This window comes from Mytilus edulis, chromosome 4, assembly GCF_963676685.1.
Source record: "Mytilus edulis chromosome 4, xbMytEdul2.2, whole genome shotgun sequence".
Classification (NCBI taxonomy): Eukaryota; Metazoa; Mollusca; class Bivalvia; order Mytilida; family Mytilidae; genus Mytilus; species Mytilus edulis.
This window is the reverse complement of record NC_092347.1, coordinates 38,715,851-38,733,234: the sequence shown is the minus strand read 5'-3', so window position 1 is coordinate 38,733,234 and position 17,384 is coordinate 38,715,851. Positions and strand designations below refer to the sequence as shown.

Here is a 17,384-nt window from a genome sequence, read left to right as displayed (position 1 = left end):
GGACTGCTTCCCAAAAATGAAACCAGATAATCTCCAGAAAACTTCAGCATGACATCTCAAAGTCCCCTTCTACAGGCATAGGCAGAAAGCCTGTAGCTGTCGTAGGTCGCTAGCGAACATCCCAGCCGCCCGTCCTCGCGAATCTGCGACGTAGGCCATCTCAACATCCATGACTGTCGTCCCATTTGGAGGTAACCAGCTACTTCGAGGAAACGCCACAAACAGCAAAATCACTTAATCCTACTTACATTGCATATATTTCTTCAAGTCTTTCACTTTGGGCTGCTTCTTCTGTCCTCTTTGGTAGAATTGGAAATAAAAGAAAGTCATTATTATTCAGATTAATGTACACAAATCAAAACATTTTTAAGTACAATTTTTTTAAACATTTTCTCATTGTTGAAGGACTTGTCTGTGAACTTGTATATGATGAACAGCAATCAAATAAAAGAGTTTCTTTGTTGTAGACCAAGTAAATTTGACATTATGAATTTTCCATGTCTTTTTATTCTATTTTTCCTCCGTCCTCCTTGATAGAATTGGAAACTAAAACATGTTCACTTAGCAAAAAAGACAATAGACCATGACTAAGGAGGCAGAGCCAAATAATCGCTGTGAAAACGATTCAAATGCTTATACAACTGCATACCAAATATAATTGACTTACCACTTGTTGTTCCCAATAGTTCCCAATAAACTGACCTAATCACAAACAAATCCATGTAAAATAAGGAAAAGCTTCAAAGTCAATAGACCATGATTGCGGGGGGAGGGTCCAATAATCTCTATGGAAATGAGATGTGCCAATACTAAATAATAGGACTAAAATAAAGGACTGCATACCAAATATGATTGATCTACAACTTGTAGTTCACCACATTAACTAGATCTAATCACAAATTTTAAAATACATTGGTGCCGCTGTGGTGGATGCCAGAAACAGCATACCTTTGTCTCACTTTTAGACCAAATGTCAAGCGAGACAATAATATATATATACAACCATACACATGAAAAATACATCTTGAAATAAGAAGTTTCCTTTAAACAAACCTTAACAAACTAATACATAAACTAAGCAAAATTTCAAAGTCAATAAACCATAACTGAGAAGGCGGGCGGAGCAAAATAATCTCCATGGTAATGAGATGTGCCAATACTAATACAACTACATACCAAATATCTTTGACTACCAAACACATAAAAATATACTAAATGATATAGATCAACCTTACTGCCGAATAGGCAGATAGATCTTCACCTAATGAACATTTCTACCTTTTGTCAGATTTACTCTACATGCTTTTCAGAGACATAAGCCATAAACTGCATTTTACCCCTATGTTCTATTTTGAGCCATGGCAGCCATCTGGTTAATGGCAGGCGGGTCATCAGATACATTTTTTAAACTAGACACCATAAGGATGATTTAGGCCAGGTTTAGTTTGTTTTGGCCCAGTAGTTTCAGAGGAGAAGATTTATGTAAAAGTTAACGGACAACGATGACGGACGCCAAATGCATGAGATGAGCTTGGCGAACTAAAAATAAATTGATCAACCAATTTTTTATTTCTTTGAAGCAACTTTACTCTGAAATGAAATATAAATATATATACAACCATGCATACACATGAAAATATATAAAACAAGAATTAGTCATTAGTAGGCCCCACTAGCACTGTCATTGTCTATTTCAGTGGACTGAAAAAATTGGGGTGAAAACTCTTGAGTTGGCATTAAAATTGGAAAGATGATATTATATGTATTAAGTACATGTGTACTTAGATGGCATGAACTACATAATTAAATTTCAAATGCATTTGACGTTCCAGAAAATGATACTCTTTTCAAGACTTTGCTATTCATTTTTTTCCATACCTGCAGAAGATGCCAAACAATCTAAGTTGGGAAAGAGGTTTGATAAATTTAAACTGTGTAACTGGGTGGACCATATCAAATGAAAGTTGTGTGTTTGTCTACTTTGTTATCTTCTACAGATTGGAAAAAAATGCACATTAAAATCCAGGTATTACATATATTAAGTATTTTGTTTCCTGAAAAATTTACATATACATATAACATCAAAACAATGAATTTTTAAACAGTAACCAGTGGCGGATCCAGAACTTTTCAAAAGAGGGGGCCTGCTGACTGACCTAAAGGGGGCCCCGCTCGAGTCATGCTTCAGTGATTCCATATATAATCCACCAAATTTTTCCCACGAAAAGGGGGGGGGGCGGCCGCCCCTGGATCCACCTATGGTAACTGACCATGCTATATTCACAGAATGTTTGTTTATTAAATAAAATTTGCTGCAGTCTTTAGGTAGTACAAATTGCCATTTGTATTGCTCAGTTGATTATAAAATAATTATTCTACAAATTAACAGAGTGGACTGATTTTATTTCTTTGTTATAATTATTTACACTTGTCGATTTAAATACACTTTTAATATCATTTACATGTATACCGGTCTACTCGATTCCCGTATTAATTTAGCTCATTTAAATATGTCAACTTAAATTTTCGCATATTTGATCATTTAACTTTCATTGGCAGGAGTTATGACTTAAGATGAATATCTGGACTGGTAACAATAAGACATAATCTAGCCATTAACAAGAGGTATATCATATGAATATCTTTATTTACTCGTTCTCGTCATTCGAATCAAGCTAAACATTCATTATATTATCGGTTAACATTAAATTACACAGTGACAGGGCCATTTTGTGTCATTAAAGAAAGAATAAGACTGACCTGACTGATAACATAATGAATTTCCAAACACAAAGCGATCAAGTTATTAAGTAGGTAGGTGTTTATTTTCTAGCAGTTCCAGTGTTAGGTCAGGACTTCCGGCCTTCACATAATTTCCCGCCAAATACATCAACCAATTAACAGAAAGCGGCTTAATGAACCGTGAATATAAACTGGACCCCTGTTGTGTTCACTTATCGGACGCTATAGATGGAATGGCGGACCAGTTTACCGTGAATAGGGATATGCGTACGGTGAACCCCAAAAAAAAGCAGGATGGAGTCAGCAAGGCCGTAACTACCATTGAGACAAATGAGGCAATTTCCTCACTTAAATTTCGGCACTTATATTTTTTATGTGTTTATTTGTTAATTGTAATTAAATACGAAACATAGTCTACTGTTGTTTTGTCTCAACCTTAATTTCTATAACTTTTCAATCATTCCTTTCAAACTATTCCTCCCCAATATAACTCAACATCTCAATTGGTGATGTTCTCGATTACATTAACCTAGGCTAGTAACGGTTACCATCATGGAAAGGCGATACTGAACTGAGGTGAGGAAGGAATAATTCTAGTAAACTTACTGATGTTGCTTGAGTTCACACCAGAGGTTAAGAGTTTGAGTACTATTGAAAATAACCTTTAGAACTAATTCAAAAACTATAAACAGACTGCCAAGTACACTGCCGGGTATCGCACGAGAGCAGTCCTGTCTGCCAAGTACACTAGGGTATCGCAAGAGAGCAGTCCTGTCTGCCAAGTACACTGGGGTATCGCACGAGGGCAGTCCTGTCTGCCAAGTACACTGGGGTATCGCACGAGAGCAGTCCTTCATTTATGAGTCCAATTCATCAACTTTATTTGTTCTCAGTCACTACTGACCTCGAGCTACTGACGAACAAAATATAAATCATATGAAACCTGCATAGATTATTTTTTATCTATGTTCTATGGTCGGGTTGTTGCCTCTTTGACACATTCCCCATTTCCATTCTAAATTTTATTTCGCTTCAACCTAAAAAAAATTGAAAGAACATCCTGCATTCCAATTCGACATTATTGAGGAACGGGAGGACCTTTAAAACGTGATTTTTTTTTCTAATTCTGGACTACGGATTTTGTGTCTTTATATACGGTATTTCGGGATCGGATCCCAACACTCCGTTATTTCATTGATTCTGGATCTTAAATATGTTTCCACTGACTATTACAAGAAAAAAATTGAAATCACGGACCTAGATGTAAACGGCGAAAAACTCCAGGCGAAGTTCACCAGTACCAATATCACACTAGTAAACTTACTCTATATAAAATCATACACGCGTATCTTACCATGTTCTATGCCTAGTTTGTTTACTGGTCTTTACTCTTTGTCAGCATAAAAGCAAGTTTAATATTTTGTAACAGCGATTGTATGATCGTGCTTATCATGCTTATAGGAAAGTTTGATTCCTTTATAGGGAATTTTACACAAACGTACGACGTGTTTTTGGGCATTTATTAACTCTCCAAGTAACAAGCCTCTGCAGTGAACGTTCTTTTTTGCCATGAGACGACTGCAAACGTAGGAAAGGGTAGGCATGAGAGGCGATGGATTTTGTGGTCTTGCTATGCTTCATGTTCATCGCGATAAGAATGTCAGCACGCAAGCGGCCAATTTGAATGACAATCTCTACTGAGTCGATGTTTGTTCTATGTTCTGGCGGCAGACTCAAATTATTATAATTGGATGTTCTGGACTTGAAATTGGTACATATAAAAAATTGCCGATTTTAATTGATATTTTAAAAACATATCATTGTATGTGTATGTAGAAAAACTGTCAATAAAAGTCCGTTAAAAAGATTTCAAAAAAATATATTGGTGTCGTTTTTGGTTTGAATTTAAGCAAAATATTACCAATAGATGCATAATTGTCACACGTTAGTTTGTTTAATTTGTTGTATTCTTTTTGTATATGAAACTGGATGTAATAGACCAAAACAAGAAAACGCCCGTTCACATGCTGTTAAAAGGGCTTGCAAATAAATAGTGTCTTTTGGTTTTGTTCATCATATTTGTATTTTGTTCATTGTTCTGTACTTAAATCAGGCCGTAAGTTTCCCGTTTGAGTTGTTTTGCATTTGTCATGTAGGGGCCTTTCATAGCTTACTATGCGGTATGGGTTTTACTCATTGTTGAAGGCCGTCCGATGTCCTATAGTCGTTTAGCCATTTGGTCTCTGATTGAAATTTGCCTCATTGGTAATCATACCACGTCTTCTTATTTGTATAAGCATGTCCCTATTGTACTTCAATGTATTGAGAGATAAAAATTGAAGTATCGGCAAATGTACACTAATTGCAGATAGACAGATCAGAAAGTGTACATACGTTAAAACTCGTCGTATAGTTAGACGATCGGACAGACGAACAAAGTGTTTTCAATATAGCTCTACTTCTAGACAAACAAGTACGCCATATTCATACGTATACGCCGTAAAAAGGTTATGTAACTTAATTATCTATTGATAAAGCGGTCCTACTAAAAAGCGCCCGGGAGCGCCCGGAAGCGCCCGGGAAAAGAAAAAGCGCCCGGGGAAAAGAAAAAGCGCCCGGAGAAGGAAAATTAGCGCCCGGAGAAGAAAATTAGCGCCCGGGAGAAGAAAATAACAATATTTTATAACATATTTTTTTCTTTAAAAAATAACTAATCATTGCTTGTTTTGTCCTTAATATAAATGGGGATATGTACGATGCTACATCTAAAGTGTTGTTGCACTTTTACATTTTAGATTTCAAAATTGTATATAAGTAAGTAAATAAATATAAATAAGAGTATAAAGAAGAATCATGAAAGACATTGTCCTCGATCAAAATGTATATTTTGTTATTTAAAAATAATCGGTGCCTGAGGTCTAATATTTTCGCAACTACATGAACACTTTTTTATACAGATGCTGAGATAGATTTATTATATCATTTTATAAAACTAAACTTTTTGATTAAATTAATATTTATCTGTGAAATTTGGGTTGTCTTATACATTTTTCATTTTGATATCGTTTTTGAAAAACATGTCTTTTGATGTCTTACATTTTATAAATCTTCCGCATAAACTGTGATCCATTGTTATCAATCTTTCGAAAAGTATTCATATATTATTGTTAAAATTGAAATATTCATAATTGTTTTTGTGCTTTATTACAAATGTCTATTATCTGAATTTGCAAACTAATTGTCTAAAATAATAAAAAAAAAAAATCAATTTTCATATCTTAACAAATTTGTCTCATGCCAATAAAATATCTATATATTTTCCCCGGGCGCTTTTTCTGTTCCCCGGGCGCTATATTTTCTTCTCCGGGCGCTTTTTCTTTTCCCCGGGCGCTTTTTCTTCACCCGGGCGCTCCCGGGCGCATTTTAGTAGGACCCTGATAAAGACATCGTTCAATATTATTCTCTTATACCGGCTGCTGTACTTCCTATGAAATATTATATTACAACTTCATTTTCGGTCGATTGAGGCAATAATGGCATGAGTTAAATTGCACAAAACAGCTCTTATTATAAAACAAGAAGTACTGCTTATAATTTAAATTTGAAAGATGATTATCTTTTGAATGTAAAAAAAATAAAATCAAAGTACGTCGGGACCTTGTAAAGTTGACGATACGGTATCAGTTTGTCATTGTTGAAGGTTATACTGTTGTCAATTTATGGTATCGCCTCACTTAATTCATAGTTGGTTCACATTTTGTCATGTCAATAATGTTGTCTATCCTCTTACAGTACATGAAGCAATTTAGAACTAATGTCGGACGGAGATGCACCTTTATACTTCTATCAGGTTTTCCTTTTTATCGTACATTTGACAAAGCAATCTGCTAGAAACCTTTTTTATAGTCTTTTTTTTATTATGAAAAGGTACCTGTCCAAATTTCGTTTCGTAAATGTTTAGCACAAATGTTTTCTATTTTATGATTAACCATCTTATAAATTTTTATGATAAGTATCAACGCTTTGAAAAACACCTGCATATACTTGACAGCGAACTCGTGTACGGCGGGAATGATTACACGACGTTGTTGCGATTAAAACTTAATGTAACGTAATTTAGCGCCATACTGACAGACGTCGTAAAAAATTAAGGTATATGGCTTTTATTGAAAAAACAAGCACATGGACCCCAATTTTTTTCTTTTGCAACCAATCAAGTACTGTTTCAAGAACACTCCGCCAAAATTTCAGAAAAAAATCAACGATCAATTATTTTCTGCACTTCCGAAAAGACGCAAAAATATAGTCAATTTCTTTATTTCGGATATAGCAATCTAAATCCGGAACATGATTTGATTTAACCGTAAACTTATTTCAGCATGTTGATGCCATGGATCAAGGGAATATTTTACAAAAAATCCGGTTAAGTTATGACTTTTCGTTCAAAAGTATTGTTACTTTCTTTAAAAGTCATAATTTATGAAATTTCAGGGATTTTCTTCCAAATATGCACATTTCGAACCAAATTATCTCAAAAAGTAAGTCATGAAGGTACTTTTTTCTTTGCATATTTGAAAAGAACACATTAAAATTGACCTTCTATCAAAATTTTAAGAAAAAATCAACGAGGGATCTCTACTGTATCGTATGCCCTTAAGCAATGAGCAAAAATGACAAACTTTAACACATATAAAAAAGGGGGGGGGGGAGAGTTGATTAGTGACAAAACGGAAAACAGATGTACTGTAACAATTAAACAACAAGCAACCATTCGGACTTGTGATATGCATACAAATTATTTGGTATGGTTTTATATGTTTGAGCGCTCAACCTCTCTCTAACTTTGAAAAATGGTGAATCCAACAAAGCGCCAGTAAAAAAAGTATATAAACGATTTGAAACAATCATTCTTAAAAATATTGTATTGATTCTCACTCTTGTTGTCACTGACGGATCCAGACATTTTTATAAAAGGTTCGGGGGGGGGGGGGGGAGGGGGCATTGACTGTCATACGAGAGGGTCCGCTCCAGTCAAACCTCAGTGATTCCCTATATACTCAACCAAAATTTTCACACAAAAGGGGGTAGCTGGATTCGCCTATGGTTTTTGATGGGCAAGTAAGATCTTTCTAATTGTTTAAGGTCATTACATGTGCATTACAATAGTGTTAGTAGTGATAGGCGGGTCCAGGATTTTAGATTAGGGGCCACAAACTTAAATTATCGGCGAGCGGAGCGAGGCGAAAATGATTTTTGATCGAAATTATCTCCTCATATACTTTAATAAGCTTAGGACAACCCATGTTTTGTAAATTTTAGGGGGAGGCATGCATGCGACCGCCTGAATCACCCCCTGATTGAGATATTGATTAACCGGTATATATACTTAACATACAATAATAAAATTCATGTCTTTAAATTTCTTGCAGGACTTCTGATCCAACCATGTAGTATGGCATGTAATTGAGATATGCTTTTGGTCGATGGATGTTCATGAAGGACCTGAAGTACAAAGTATATCACTGCAGGGATCTCCATGGCCTGTTTAACGATGGAGCCCCGCCATCGTTCAAATGTCTTGCGCCATCGTCAAATGACTCGCGCCATCGTTAAATTGTCTTGCGCCATCGTTAAATTGTCTTCCGCCATCGTTCAATACTTCATCGTTTTTTGTAGCCCGACGCCATTTTTTTATCAATTATAATCAAATGCATGTGATTGCATAACCCTTAAGCTTTTTATGTTATAATCCAATACAGTTCTAACGCCTGAGGGATATCCGGATTAAGATCGCTAATTGCTTGTACCTGAGCTTGTACAGGTAGATCAACAAACCAGACAGGAGAATACTATCTGAGGATACACGATCCATTGTCAAAGTAATCAACTAAGTTTCAGCAAATGATTATGATCATTTAGATTAAATAAATAAATTAATAAATTAATCCAGTTACAAAGAAAACAGTTTAACAAGTCGAACACGTGCTTTATTTTGACTTACGCAATCAGCATCCCCCTTTTTTAAGAAGTACAAAATAAGACGCAAAACAGTAAATATTATTACATCGCAAATAACTCGAGTACTGCTGTAACGATAATTTAGAATTACTTTAACAGTTTAAAAGTAAAAACTTAAATATTTCCTGTAAAGAAATATCGTATCTAAATTCCGAATTCATTTCGTATATTACAATCAAATTGATACATCCGCGTTTCCGGTTTCTATTCAGACTCGAAAGATGCATGTTGCACAGCATCAATTTTTCCAGATAAAGTCATTAAAAACCTTTTCGTCACATCATTTGTCAACGTTTGCTTTACAAATCTCTTTAACCTTTTACATAACCCGTACGAATTGTTTTGTTGTTGCTGCAAATCAGCCATACCGGTAATGGGCTCTGAATTTGAGTGTCCACGAAAAATAAGCTCCACATCAGATGATTTTTAACCCCCATAACAATTACCAAAAATAAAAGAAATCTGCTTGGGGACCTTCATGACAGCTTTTGGTCATTCTCGACTAAGGGGGGACCATGAAGACTTGGCATTTGAATGGTTAAAAACGGCAATAAATGAAAATATTGATACTTCTAATTCTATAATGAAAATTCAAATAAATATAATTTAAATAAGCAATGAATTAGCATGTTCACCATCTTTGTATGGAGTGATAAAATACTTCCGATCGCGCTACACTGTACAGCGTAGACAAGGTTTGTAATGGTGAAAGTTCCTCCATGGTTCAATTTTCATCCATGGAGATCCCTGTCACTGGATTTAGCTCTTTGTCTAAGTGTATTTTTAAAGTACTTTGCTTTGAGCTCAGTTCATTGTTATGCAATTCATTCTTTGTGAAATAAAGATTTGACAGACAACTCTCGTGTAAAAGGAATTATCGAAGTAGTATCCATTATATGTACAATGTAAGTAATAGGGAGATAATAGCATTTTATTTAGATTTTAATCAAACATTTTTGTTCATTAGCCAAATTAAAAAAAACACAAATTTACCAAAAAAGGTCAATACATATTCTAATTTAACTAATTACACAGAAAATTTACGACAAAATAAAACTGTCTGTCAAAATGGTTCAACATTATGATCAGTATGTGAGAATATCCAGTTTTAAAAGTACATAGTTATTACAAAACAACAAAAGGCAGATTGCTTCTCGAAATTTCAATGACATAAAAAATGTAAACAAACATGATTTTTTCACAAATTCGACTAGAAAAACAACTTTAATACGAATAAGGGCATTCTATTTGAAATAATCAAATGGTTCTCATAGTTATTTTGTATAAACATAATCTGAAGAACTATTTACTCAAAAATTGATTTTTCAGATCGTGAAAGATCACGTACATTTTTGAAGATCGTGAAAAGGATCGTGAAAGATCTGATGCTACGAAGACGTTCAAATTATTCTTCAATTATATCATACTTAATATTTGTTATTGGTATTGAGAAAAGCTATATAGGTCAACATCCTCAATAGGTTTAAGCTTTTCAAAGTACTAATATTTTCAGAAAATGAAATGTAAAATAGTTGGATGATTGTAGGATGAAGCTTTTTATTGTCATGTGAAGTACTCAATTATCACGAGTTATAGGATAAACTCATCATATAGGATACCCACATTTTGTATATTGGATCCTATAAACTACATGTCCGTCAGAAAGGATTCACCTGACCCCGAATTTGCCTTATTTCATGGATGAAGATTCATTTTTGTGGTCTAGTCCGTATCGCGGATTCGTTAAGCTTTAGGATAATTGTTGTTATGATTGTGAGGTGTACATTTTCGACTTCTGCAAAGTTTCAAATAACATCGAACTCAATATCTTGCATCATTCTGCAATGCTCGTTTTATATTGTCTAGCCTTTTGGATATATACCTGTATGCTATAGCGCCATGGTATTTCGTGTATGGTGTACATGTCTGTCTGCATGTTTCATATATGACCATGATGACGTCAATTGTATTTGATATATTGAATGATAGTAAGTTGTCTATGTCTGGCTGTCGATCAGGGTTCATATACTTTTGACCTTATGTTTCGAATTAATTGGCCAAGCATAACTTTTACATTTGTCAGTTTCTAAGGCACTGTAAGGATCGGAACACATTTATTTGGTCTACGGGATATTTGTAGAGATCTGTATGTCATGGTTAATCCGACCTTGCACTCTTTTATGAACCATTGACAATCATAATTTAAAAAAAAAAGATGTGGTATGATTGCCAAAGAGACAACTATCCACAAGAGACCAAAATGACACAGACATTAACAACTATAGGTCACCGTACGGCCTTCAACAATGAGCAAAGCCCATACCTCATAGTCAGCTATAAAAGGCCCAGATATGACGATGTAAAACAATTCAAACGAGAAAACTAATATAAAGGCCTTATTTGTATAAAAAAAATGAGCGAAAAACAAATATGTAACACATAAACAAACGACAACCACTGAATTACAGGCTCCTGACTTTGGACAGGAACATACATAAACAATATGGCGGGGTTAGACATGTAAGTGGGATCCCAACCCTCCCCCTAACCTGAGACAGTGGTATAACAGTACAACGTAAGAACGAACTATAAAAATCAATTAAAAAGGCTTAACTCATTAGATGGACAAAAATACATTAAGCGCATTAAGAGCATTTGACACTTCTAGTAAAACCCTTGATATTATAGACGTTCCAAAAATTAACTATCATAAGTAAAGAAGACGAGACATTACAGCATTTGCGCTCTGGTATTCTAGAGTCTGTAGTATATGTTAAATCAATCCACATCTGCGTTGTATATACAGGTGTAACACCACTAATTCGGGCCCGGCCAGAAAGCACATACCAGAAAGTAGTACATATTTAACGCAAAATAGTTCCTACGCATGAGTGTAACTTTCAAAATATGTAGGATATTTAGGTAGTTTTGACATCAAATGAAAGCTGAAGGACTGGTGATCATTGTAGAACACTTTTGGACTTTTAATTTTAAATATTTAAAAAACTGCAGCAAATTTTGAAAAGAGGGTACATTTGGTCTGTTTGTCAGATCTGAAGTACCTGTTTTGGTACATCCGAAGTTCTGGGAACCAGTTCTTTCTTATATGCCATGTAAGGTATGTTGATTTTTTCAGTAGAAGACGCCATAAAGTGTTGCTTTGACGTGCAATGATTGCCACTTTATTTGAACTTAAAATGAAAGAGGTGTGCCTGGTTGAAATGGAGGAATTTAACATAGAAAGTAATGGGACCATGAATTAGTGGTGTACTTCCTACAGAACTTAAGAAAGTACTGTTGCACAAAATGTTGGTTATCTCAAATTACTCATGAAAGATGCTGTTTTGCTGTAATTTTTTGTTTGATGGATATCATTTTGGTGTAAACGTTGCATATCCATTTATTGGCTAAATAGTGTCGGTCTGTCTGAATTGCACTTCAGAGCTGAATCTTTCAAACTTATTTAGAGACGTTTTTAGTTGTTGTTTTTTTAACTTTCGAGGTACAGTGTTGAATAAAAAAAAATTAGATTTAATGTTCATCCTTATCAAAATAGTTACAGGTTTCAACCAGTTGCAGGTTTATCAAATGGTAAAAGAAATACTGATTTCTGATTACTATTAATAAGTCGGGTCACGCATTATCTTTCACGATCAAAATAATGCGTTGCCTGATCTTTCACGATCAAGTTTGATGGATATTCAACAAATTCAAGGTTTTCATATACAAAGTAATGCTTTTAAGAGAAGAACATACCTTAATTTTATTGTACTATCAGATACACCAAAGATTAAATTTCAAATATATCACGATAAACTGAAATATGACCATTATAGGTACAAAAAGCATGTTATTTGTAATTAATTTCATAGACAAAGCATTGCGCCTTTTGTGTTTTGTCATAAAGTACTGCATATTTTCTCTATCTTATTTCACAGTTATGTTGAGGAAGTTAAACCATTTTGACAGACGTATTTTTTTGTTAGGATTTGTTCCGCGTTTTGAAAATTAAGCGATTTTTTCAAAGATTCTGACCTAGAAATTTCATTAAATGTCTTTCACGATCCGTTACCAGAGCTTTCACGATCGTCTCTCAATACTTGACCGCCGTTATATATTCTTTCACGACCATTTCTCTCGTTAAACCGAATGATACCCGTGCGTGCAATATTAGTATTGCTTATATTCGTATCCATATAACAAAATAAATTGAAAAGAGAATATTTTTGCAATACTTTTTTCCTAATGAATACTGTAACTTTTTAGATCTTTAGACATATTAAGTAGATGTTCATATCCACTTGAAATTTTATCAGATGACTTCTGTGGCAGTTATGAGTCTTTGAAGCATGCTTACAAAGGTAATTTTGATGATATTATTTCCATACTGGCCAATTTTGTTTTTGCTTTGACCTGCTTTTGAGGAAATATTTTCAAATAATTGATATAAAATATCACAGAAGTTTACTCTCTAGCTTATCTAGCCCCAAGCATCATGTTAGACATTGTCATTACTAATATCTTCTAATCTGAGTTAATTAATTACTAAAAACAATTAAATGTCTTTTAATCTGAGAAACAATTTTGACATTTAAACGAAATCTTTTACTTATGATAATGATGTTCCTCCACAACGTAATATAAATAGAACCATACAAATAGTAAGCAAATACATGTTCTCAGATACCATCTCCATATAAATAAAAATCACATCATGAAAAATGAACCTGTTATGCATGTGTTCCTCTCCTAGCTTTAAAATGTATCCAAAATCAAAGATGTGTAACATAGTTCTATCATAATCATTTGGTAATTGATGCAATTAATGTCGCTTCCATGCTCGTCTTGAACTTAAAAAACTGAGAATATTAAACAGCACTTCTAATGCTCAGGTTAGTTTTCATATTGCTCAACACAGTTGATAATAAAGTACCCTATGGGGAAAACATAGAACTTCTTTTTTTCATACAAAACACTGTCAAACATCCAAACATAATATCTACACTGATCTGTGTCCACACTTGTAAATTAAGTAAAAAAAAATCGTTCGTTAACATTGATAATATTTCAAGGGGCAAAAGCTGTCAAATTAATCGTCACCGATTTGACTCAAAATCTCATATTTGATTCATAACATACTATACATGTCGTATATATCCAAAATACCATAATTATAAAAAAGAAGATGTAGTATGGTTGCCAATGAGACAACTCTCCACAAGATGCCAAAATGACACAGAAATTAACAATTATAGGTAACCGTACGGCCTTCAACAATGAGCAAAACCCATACCACATAGTCGGCTATAAAACACCCCGAAATGACGTGTAAAACAATTCAAACGAGAAAGCTAATTGCCTTACTTATATACAAAAAAAAAATGAACAAAAAACAAATATGTAACACTTAAACAAACGACAACCACTGAATTACAGGTTTCGGACTTGAGAAAGGCACACACATACATAATGTGGCGGGGTTAAACATGTTAGCGGGATCCCCTCCCCTAACCTGGTACAGTGGTATAACAGTACAACATAAGGACGACTGACAATAAAAATCAGTTGAAAAAGGCTTAACTCATCAGATGGACAAAAATATAAGATTAGAATAAGCAATTCATTAATGATTAGAATCGATAATATTTATCAACATGGCGTTTGTATTTTTTTTGTGTAGACGCCATCTAATTAACCATATTGATTACCCCTAAGACTACCGACGGTCCGGGCATATAACCCAAAATAAACAGATAGCGTCCACGTGCAATTGGATTTTTCCTGGTCTGTTTGATTTCATATTGTAGGTTAAAATGTATGTTTATCGTCATTTTTACCTGTGTTAGAATTTTTTGAAGTGGATTGAATCAGTCAACCAAATCATTCGTCCTTATTTTCTTTCAATGTTGCCATTTTTCCCTTTTGATAGCTGAATACATGTGTAACGGTAAACCCATCTCCAACTAAGGGGTTAAATCAAAGGTCACTTGAACATGGATTAAACGAGGTCAAAATATTGACTTGCAATTGAATAATTCATGATGAGTAATGTTTCTTATCTTTTTTTTTTGTTGACAAAATTGAACCAAATTTACTGCTAAAAGCAAATTAATATTCCACGTTATCACTTTCTCTAATAAATGAACAAAACAAAATAATATATCATTGTTTTCGTATCTCGTAGCCAATGCCCTTTTAAGTGACTCTCAAAATTGAATAAATTTTGGTTGATAAATAATTGTTCCACAAACATGTGTTCACGGGTGGTAAACACTCACTAGCTACACTAAAGGTATGTTGTCTGGTTGAGATTGTGTTTTATGGAGTGAATCGTTCCATTCAAGTTTTCGAAAGAAGACCTTATTTTTCGAGTGAAAATTCAAATTACGTATATATATACATATATCACTGATTTTACTTTTATTCTCCGCAAGAAGCAATAAACGAACTGTTAACGAGCAACTCGATAGAGTGGTGGCAAACTTTAATCATAGACTGTTAAAGATAAGACAAGATGTTATTAAAATACTTTTACTACACGATGTAAAAGTGTAAAACTACATTTTTCATATCAAATCAAATGTATAGCTACATGTATAATTATGATTTGAAATGACAGTGAATCGTAATGCATCGTAAGCCTATTAAGGCTGGCTGAAATTAGAAATGAGCCGTTAACATTTGCATATTATGTTATGTCAATTCAGGTTGCACTATAAAAAATTATCAATACATTATTATCATGTATCACTTTTATTCACCCCCCCCCCCCCCCCCAAATAAAAAAAAAACAAAAAAAAAAACCAAAACAATTTTTTAATTATATTCAAGTTTTAAACATGAAGCGTACAATTGTTTTCTACAAGTATTTCATTTAAAAATAATGAATATGGTACTAATATTGCAAGAAAATTATAACCTTGTCATTTACAAAAAGAATTGAAGGCACATGCTGTAAATTGTTAAGTTTTCAAATCCTAGTCAGTCGATAGTCCGACCTTGGAGCTGCAGTGGCGGATCCAGGGGGAGGGTTCCGGTGGTTGGACCCCCCTTTTGGACGATGAATGCATTTAAATGGGGAAATATAGTTTGACCCCCCCCCTTTGTCCTGGGTTGGGAGCCCCCTTTTTAAAATGGCTGGCCCGATCCGCCCCTGCGCTGTCTCTTTAATATTTTGGTAATTCTCTAGCATTGGATGATAGTATGTTTGTCTGATGAATTTCCTCTTTTAATTGGATTATATATTTAGACAGATATTCAATGGTCGAGTAACAACAAAAATAACCGGTGGATAGTTTTTCATTGACGGGATAGGCTATTTAGTGGACAACTTTATTCTACGTTTTAAGCAACTCAGTCCTGGTATTGTAATATCGTATGAATAAGATTTTTTAACGGACAAACACCTTACATAGTTCAATCATTTATATAGCATATTGAATAAATTGAAATACGTTCATGCAAGAAGATTATACTTCTTTTTTTTTTTTTTATAAATTTAGGTATATGATGGGGTAACTTTAGTGAAAAAACTAATCTTTTCTTTTTTACAATACATAAATGTTCGTTATAATTTTAATTTACCATCCAAGCTCCAATAAAGTATCATTGTGCGATGAAATACTTTCCGAGTATCCAGGAAACTACTCAGAATATAATAAATAAGACATTGTTTTCCCATTGTATCAATCTTTCAAGTTAAATTTACGAAAAATACATTTTGAGATACTGTTCTGTTCTCATTCCAAACCCTTCATAATTCATCTATTATAAACATGTCATACACATCTAAGAATTTCAATTTTTGCTCGGACTATGATGACTTGTAAATACAAAAATCTTAAACTGTAAAAAAGAATTAGTCAAACAATAGTACCCCCGTGATCTGATATTTTGTATCCACATAGCATGTAAGTAATAAAGCAATGAAAGACTTGAAGTAATCTTCTTCTTTTTTTTTTAATCATTCTCAGACATTTTCCATTTTAGTAGTCGGAATAACATACTGAAGCAGTTTCCATCTAAAAATTTAAAACTTGTTTTATCCAGGAAACTACTCAGAATATAATAAATAAGACATTGTTTTCCCATTGTATCAACCTTTCAAGTTAAATTTACGAAAAATACATTTTGAGATACTGTTCTGTTCTCATTCCAAACCCTTCATAGTTCATCTATTATAAACATATCATACACATCTAATAATTTCAATTTTTGCTCGGACTATGATGACTTGTAAATACAAAAATCTTAAACTGTAAAAAAGAACTTAGTCAAACAATAGTACCCCCGTGATCTGATATTTTGTATCCACATAGCATGTAAGTAATTTAAAGCAATGCAAGACTTGAAGTAATCTTCTTCTTTGTTTTAATCATTCTCAGACATTTTCCATTTTAGTAGTCGGAATAACATACTGAAGCAGTTTCCATCTAAAAATTTAAAACTTGTTTTCTAAAAAAGTTGTAAACATAAAATCGTTTACAAATAACATATGTGGTGTGTATTCTCATTTTAGATATCTTGTCCAAATGAATAATCTTGTCATGCAAAGGCAAGGTGAAAATGAGATAATGTTCTGCACCACAAAATGTACGCGCGGCCAGTTATTGCAGTTTGTAAAA

The 17,384-nt window shown here is 33.7% G+C and overlaps 1 protein-coding gene across 1 annotated transcript in view; it reads right to left on the bottom strand.

Annotated features, from left to right (window-relative positions):
* The window catches only part of LOC139521850 (hephaestin-like), a 331,235-nt gene that overhangs the window by 184,738 nt on the left and 129,113 nt on the right, over nucleotides 1-17,384 (bottom strand). The gene's annotated exons all lie outside the window — the stretch shown is intronic.